The sequence below is a fragment of the Solanum pennellii genome, chromosome 6, assembly GCF_001406875.1.
Source record: "Solanum pennellii chromosome 6, SPENNV200".
Classification (NCBI taxonomy): Eukaryota; Viridiplantae; Streptophyta; class Magnoliopsida; order Solanales; family Solanaceae; genus Solanum; species Solanum pennellii.
This window is the reverse complement of record NC_028642.1, coordinates 21,975,798-21,984,480: the sequence shown is the minus strand read 5'-3', so window position 1 is coordinate 21,984,480 and position 8,683 is coordinate 21,975,798.

The following is an 8,683-nucleotide window of genomic DNA, read 5'->3' as shown; positions in this document are numbered from 1 at the left end:
AAACCTAACCCATTTCAGACCTTAAACCCTCCCTAGCTTGTTATACAATGGAGTTCTTCACTAGGGAGAGAAAGAAGACAAAATATAGAGAGAATGGGTTTGTGAGTTATGAGAGTTTAGATTAATTTAATACGGTTACAACTTTATGTAGGCTGTTAACTAAGTTAATTAGACCTCCCTTATCCCCCAACTAACCCTTTAATTTATTAATTGGAAATAACATAAAACGTGCAGAAAATCAGGCCCTCGTAGAGGAGACCTCGACCAACGGTCCGTTGTGAGTACACGACCCCTACCCTTTCCGTGTTTCTTATCCGTTGATAAGTTCAGAGACCTGCAAAAATAGGTTCTTTAGGTATTTGGAAGTGTGTTGGTTGACGGATGGCATCTACGCCCCGTCAATCCACACAGGTTTTGTTGTCTCCCCTCGTGGGTGCATACTGCCCCAGGCATTACTTTTGACCCCAAATGAAAGGGTCCTTCTCATAGGCCCTTAGTTGGTCTATGGAGAGTAGTACCCGAACGTTTTACCATGAATAAACTTAAAAACATGTTCGACACCCATTAACCAATTTTTATTATTTTCAGACTCTTAAAAGATAGTCAAATAGGATAAGGCACGCTGGTACCTCATTTAACTAGTTTCTGGAAGTGATGGACGTTCAAGGACGTTTTGGTTTCTAACTTTCTAAGTGACTTATATTTAGTAAAAATAACCTTAAAACAGTGTCTAAACCTTTTGATAGTCATGCTAGGCTCTAGAAGACGTCTTGGATTTTCGAAGTGTTAGAGACGTTCACATTCATGTTGACGTTGAATTCACGTCCACATTGATCTTGATGTTCATGTTCACATTTACATTGATGTTCATGTTGATGTTGACATGTACGTTAATTTTGATATTTATGTTTATGTTGTTGTTCACATTCACATTGATGTTTACATTGACATTTATGTTAATATTGATATTGACATGTACATTTACGTTGACACTTATTTAGACGTTGACGTTGATGTTTAGGTGTACGTTAACACTTATGTGAATGTTCACATTCATATTCACTTTGACATTGATGTTGATGGGAGAATTCACACTTAGATTGACGTTAATGTTAATGTTGAAGTTGACATTCACGATGATGTTTATGTTGACGTTCAAGATGACATTTCGGTTGAAATTGACATTGAGTTTGATTATGACGTTCAAGTTTATGTTCACCTTGATGTTGAAATTAACGTTGACCTTCACATTGCTGTTCACGTTCATATTAATATTGAAGTTCACGTTCATATAGATATTGATGTTAACATTGACATTTATGTTGACATTCACGTAGACATTCAAGTGGACGTTCACATAGATGTTCAGATTGACATTCACATTGACGCTCATATTTTGACATTGATCTTCACATTCATGTTGATGTTAACATTGATGTTCACATTGACATTCACGTAGACGTTCATGTTGATATTCGCATGCATGTTTATGTTGATCTTCACGTTTAGGTTAACGTTCATGTTAACGTTTATATTGACGATCATGTAGACATTCACATTGATGTTCACGCTGACATTAATATTGACATTCATATTTACGTTGACGTTGACGTTAAAGTTGACATATACACTTATTTGTATGTTGACGTTCATGCTGACGTTAACAGTGATATTGAAGTTTATATTGACATTCTTGTTTGTCTTCTTGTTCACGCTCATGTTGAAGTTCACATTCACATTAATGTAGACATTTCTAGTAACGTTGATATGGGCGTTTAATTTGACGTTGATGTTGAAGTCCATATTCACATTGACATTAACATTAACGTTCAAATTGACGTTAACATTAACGTTCACATTGACGTCGATGTACATATTGACGTTTACGTCTATGTTGATATTCACATTCATATTGACGTTAACATTTGCATTTACGTTGACGTTCACATTGATATTGTGGTTAACGTTCTTATTGATGTTGACGTTAATGTTTTGTTTTACATTCAAGTTGACGTTCACATTGATGTTGACGTGTAGGTTCATATTCACATTGACGTTTATGTTTACATTCACGTTGATGATTGCATTGATGTTGATGTGGATGTTGATATTTACATCGATGTTGATGTGGACGTTGATGTTTATGTGTATGTTGTTGTTCACACTGACATTCACGTTGAGTTCAAGTAGATGTTTACGTTTACGTTTATATTAACATTGACGTTGACATTCACGTTTATATGAATATTGATATTGATGTTGACGTTGATGTTGACATTCACATTGATGTTTAAGCATATGTTCAAGTTGACATTGGCGTTTATGTTCAAGTTGACATTCACATTGAAGTTCAACTTGATGTTTACGTTGACGTCCATATTGATGCTTACATTAATGTCCACGTTGATTGTCACATTCAGGATCATGTTGGTGTTTACGTTGATATTCATGCTAACATTTATGTTGATTTTCACGCTAACATTTACGTTTATGTTGACTTTCATATTGACAATCACATTGACGTTCACCTTGACGTTGACGTGGAATTCACGTTTACAATAACGTTCACGTTCATATTGATGTTTATGTTAATGTTCATATTGATATTGACATTCATGTTGATGTTGACGTTTATGTTAACATTCACGCTGACATTAACGTTCATGTTCCCGTTGATTTTTACGTTCAAGTTTATGTTGAAATTTAAGTTAATGTTGATGTTCATGTTAATGTTTACATTCACATTTACGTTGACGTTCACGTTGATGTTTATGTTGATGTGGACGTACATGTTCATGTGCAAGTTTATGTTGATGTTCACGTTTACATTGATATTCATGTTGATATTTATTTTTACATATACGTTGACGTTTATGTTTATGTTCATGTGGATTTTAACGTTTACATTGACGTCCACAGTAATTTTTACATTGACATTGACATTCATGTAAATGTTCATATTGATGCTCATGTTCACATTGATGTTCATAAGACGTTCACGCTCATGTTGGCGTTCACTCTCAAATTGATATTTATGTTCACATTAACCTTTACGTTGACATTTACGTTCACGCTGATGTTTATGTTAACGTTGATGTTGAAGTTCACGTTGACATTTACGTTGACGTTAAGGTTCATTGATGTTGATGTTGCATTCATGTTTACATTGAGATTCACTTTAATGTTGACGTTTACGTACATATTGAGGTTCCAGTTAATATTGAAGTTCACATTCACATTTACATTGACGTTCCCGTTTATGTAAACATTGACTTTCGCTTTGACGTTAACATTGATATTCATGTTCACATTTACTTGACGTTCACATCAGTGTTGAAATTCACGTTGACGCTTACATTGATGTTGACGTTGATGTCAATGTTGCTGTTTATGTTTACATTTACATTTACATGGACCTTGACATTTATCTGTACGTTAATATTCACATTGATGTTCAAGTTTACTTTCACATTGAAGTTCGCGTTTACATTGTCGTTAAGGTTGATATTTACATTTACGTTCATTTTGATGTTGACATTAACGTTGATGTTGGCATTGATGTTGACGATCACATTGATGTTGGGATGACGTTGACTTTCACATTGATTTTTACGTTGACGTTCAAGGTGACGTTGACGTCCATATTGACATGGATTTCAATATTCATGTTGACGTTCACGATAACATTTACGTTGATGTTCACCTTGACGTTTACATTTGAAGTTCACATTGACATTGATGTTTACATTAACATTGACATTCACGTTGAAGTTCATGCAGACATTCACTTCATGTTGAAGTTTACATTGACATTAGTGTAGATGTATACGTTGACGTTCACATTAAAGTTGATATTGATGTTCACGTTAACCTTGATGTTGACATTCAAACTAATATTTATGTTAATATTTTAGCATACATTTTTGCTAACATTGACGTTGGTGTTGATATTCACGCTGACCTTCAAGATAACGTTCATATTGACATTCTAGTTAACGTTCACATTGACGTTAATATTCATGTTAACGTTCAAGAGAAGTTCACGTTGGCGTTCATATTGACATTTACATTGACGTTTACATTCACGTTTATTTTGACATTGTTATTGATGTTCTCGCTAATATTCCATTTGACGTTTACGTTGAAGTTCACATTCATGTTAATATTCACGTTAACGTTTACAGTGATGTTGATGTTCACATTCACGCTCACATTGACGTTCAAACTGTCGTTGACGTTTAAATTTATGTTTATGTTGTCATTTATGTGGACATACGCTTAGGTGTACATTGATGTTCACATTCAAGTTGATGTTCATGTTCACGTTTATGTGACATTCACGTTCATGTTGATGTGTAAATTGATGTTGGCGTTGACGTGCATGTTGATTTCTATATTGAATTTAACATTTCATTGACATTCATGTTAAAATTGACATTCAAGCTTATTTTTAGGTTGACGTTAACGTTCACGTGTACTTTTACATTGACGTTCACGTTGATGTTGACATTGACATTCACTTTAATGTTGATGTTGACATCCACATCGACGTTCATATTTATGTTGACGTTCACGTTCACATTTACGTTGATGTTCATCTTGAAGTTGACGTTGACATTCGCATTGACATTGAAGTTAACATTCACATTTATGTAGATGTTGACGTTCACATTGATGCTTATTATAGTGCCTTTTTATTCATCATAGATTATTATAGGTCATAGTGTCTAACAATTGTATATTCATCATCATCATATCTCAATAAAAATTGCATGAGTATAATCCTTTCATCACAATTAATATAAGTGAAGTTAGAAATACATATAACTTCATGATAATTCACATTGGTAAATCATTGACCATCCTTATAACCTTTACGTCTTAGGCCAATACCTCAGAAACCATTTTCAATACATTTAAATTCAACATCATTGCTTAATCACAATTAGGCGTAATTTGAAGTAAAGGATAGGTACCATAAGACTTACAAGGTCTCCTTCATAAAACATCATCAAAGTCTTACCATCAACCCTTAATTCAACCCAATTAGGGTATAACATCATCATAACTCAATGACCAACATGATAAAAAGTCTAAAATAATCACTACATCATAAGTCAATACTACTTAATAGCTCAAGACAAGATACTTAGGTCAAACTCACAACATTGTTCATAACTTAGATCAATTCCAAGAACTAGCATAAAATGAATATAAATAACCCTAATCAATTAATGATTAGTATAACAACATCATCTAGTAGTAGTTCAACAAATAATCAAGTATATTGAACCAATGTAACATAATTCACATAGAGATCATAACCTAGGGTACAGGGGTAAAAAGGTTATATTCTACAAACTAGTAAAAACCCTCAGGAAAAATCATATTTTGTAAAATTACATGTTACTTTACTCAATCAAAAATAAATCATAAAAAAAATCAATTCATAACATAATTTTCGATATTTGAAAAGACCCACTTGAAAACCCAATTTTCAGAAATCAATTTGATAGAACCCTTTGAGGAAAGAGATCTCAAAGATGAAATAGATAAAATACATTCATAATTGATGAAGATTAATGTCGAAACCTAACCCATTTCAGACCTTAAACCCTCCCTAGCTTGTTATACAATGGAGTTCTTCACTAGGGAGAGAAAGAAGACAAAATATAGAGAGAATGGGTTTGTGAGTTATGAGAGTTTAGATTAATTTAATACGGTTACAACTTTATGTAGGCTGTTAACTAAGTTAATTAGACCTCCCTTATCCCCCAACTAACCCTTTAATTTATTAATTGGAAATAACATAAAACGTGCAGAAAATCAGGCCCTCGTAGAGGAGACCTCGACCAACGGTCCGTTGTGAGTACACGACCCCTACCCTTTCCGTGTTTCTTATCCGTTGATAAGTTCAGAGACCTGCAAAAATAGGTTCTTTAGGTATTTGGAAGTGTGTTGGTTGACGGATGGCATCTACGCCCCGTCAATCCACACAGGTTTTGTTGTCTCCCCTCGTGGGTGCATACTGCCCCAGGCATTACTTTTGACCCCAAATGAAAGGGTCCTTCTCATAGGCCCTTAGTTGGTCTATGGAGAGTAGTACCCGAACGTTTTACCATGAATAAACTTAAAAACATGTTCGACACCCATTAACCAATTTTTATTATTTTCAGACTCTTAAAAGATAGTCAAATAGGATAAGGCACGCTGGTACCTCATTTAACTAGTTTCTGGAAGTGATGGACGTTCAAGGACGTTTTGGTTTCTAACTTTCTAAGTGACTTATATTTAGTAAAAATAACCTTAAAACAGTGTCTAAACCTTTTGATAGTCATGCTAGGCTCTAGAAGACGTCTTGGATTTTCGAAGTGTTAGAGACGTTCACATTCATGTTGACGTTGAATTCACGTCCACATTGATCTTGATGTTCATGTTCACATTTACATTGATGTTCATGTTGATGTTGACATGTACGTTAATTTTGATATTTATGTTTATGTTGTTGTTCACATTCACATTGATGTTTACATTGACATTTATGTTAATATTGATATTGACATGTACATTTACGTTGACACTTATTTAGACGTTGACGTTGATGTTTAGGTGTACGTTAACACTTATGTGAATGTTCACATTCATATTCACTTTGACATTGATGTTGATGGGAGAATTCACACTTAGATTGACGTTAATGTTAATGTTGAAGTTGACATTCACGATGATGTTTATGTTGACGTTCAAGATGACATTTCGGTTGAAATTGACATTGAGTTTGATTATGACGTTCAAGTTTATGTTCACCTTGATGTTGAAATTAACGTTGACCTTCACATTGCTGTTCACGTTCATATTAATATTGAAGTTCACGTTCATATAGATATTGATGTTAACATTGACATTTATGTTGACATTCACGTAGACATTCAAGTGGACGTTCACATAGATGTTCAGATTGACATTCACATTGACGCTCATATTTTGACATTGATCTTCACATTCATGTTGATGTTAACATTGATGTTCACATTGACATTCACGTAGACGTTCATGTTGATATTCGCATGCATGTTTATGTTGATCTTCACGTTTAGGTTAACGTTCATGTTAACGTTTATGTTGACGATCATGTAGACATTCACATTGATGTTCACGCTGACATTAATATTGACATTCATATTTACGTTGACGTTGACGTTAAAGTTGACATATACACTTATTTGTATGTTGACGTTCATGCTGACGTTAACAGTGATATTGAAGTTTATATTGACATTCTTGTTTGTCTTCTTGTTCACGCTCATGTTGAAGTTCACATTCACATTAATGTAGACATTTCTAGTAACGTTGATATGGGCGTTTAATTTGACGTTGATGTTGAAGTCCATATTCACATTGACATTAACATTAACGTTCAAATTGACGTTAACATTAACGTTCACATTGACGTCGATGTACATATTGACGTTTACGTCTATGTTGATATTCACATTCATATTGACGTTAACATTTGCATTTACGTTGACGTTCACATTGATATTGTGGTTAACGTTCTTATTGATGTTGACGTTAATGTTTTGTTTTACATTCAAGTTGACGTTCACATTGATGTTGACGTGTAGGTTCATATTCACATTGACGTTTATGTTTACATTCACGTTGATGATTGCATTGATGTTGATGTGGATGTTGATATTTACATCGATGTTGATGTGGACGTTGATGTTTATGTGTATGTTGTTGTTCACACTGACATTCACGTTGAGTTCAAGTAGATGTTTACGTTTACGTTTATATTAACATTGACGTTGACATTCACGTTTATATGAATATTGATATTGATGTTGACGTTGATGTTGACATTCACATTGATGTTTAAGCATATGTTCAAGTTGACATTGGCGTTTATGTTCAAGTTGACATTCACATTGAAGTTCAACTTGATGTTTACGTTGACGTCCATATTGATGCTTACATTAATGTCCACGTTGATTGTCACATTCAGGATCATGTTGGTGTTTACGTTGATATTCATGCTAACATTTATGTTGATTTTCACGCTAACATTTACGTTTATGTTGACTTTCATATTGACAATCACATTGACGTTCACCTTGACGTTGACGTGGAATTCACGTTTACAATAACGTTCACGTTCATATTGATGTTTATGTTAATGTTCATATTGATATTGACATTCATGTTGATGTTGACGTTTATGTTAACATTCACGCTGACATTAACGTTCATGTTCCCGTTGATTTTTACGTTCAAGTTTATGTTGAAATTTAAGTTAATGTTGATGTTCATGTTAATGTTTACATTCACATTTACGTTGACGTTCACGTTGATGTTTATGTTGATGTGGACGTACATGTTCATGTGCAAGTTTATGTTGATGTTCACGTTTACATTGATATTCATGTTGATATTTATTTTTACATATACGTTGACGTTTATGTTTATGTTCATGTGGATTTTAACGTTTACATTGACGTCCACAGTAATTTTTACATTGACATTGACATTCATGTAAATGTTCATATTGATGCTCATGTTCACATTGATGTTCATAAGACGTTCACGCTCATGTTGGCGTTCACTCTCAAATTGATATTTATGTTCACATTAACCTTTACGTTGACATTTACGTTCACGCTGATGTTTATGTTAACGTTGA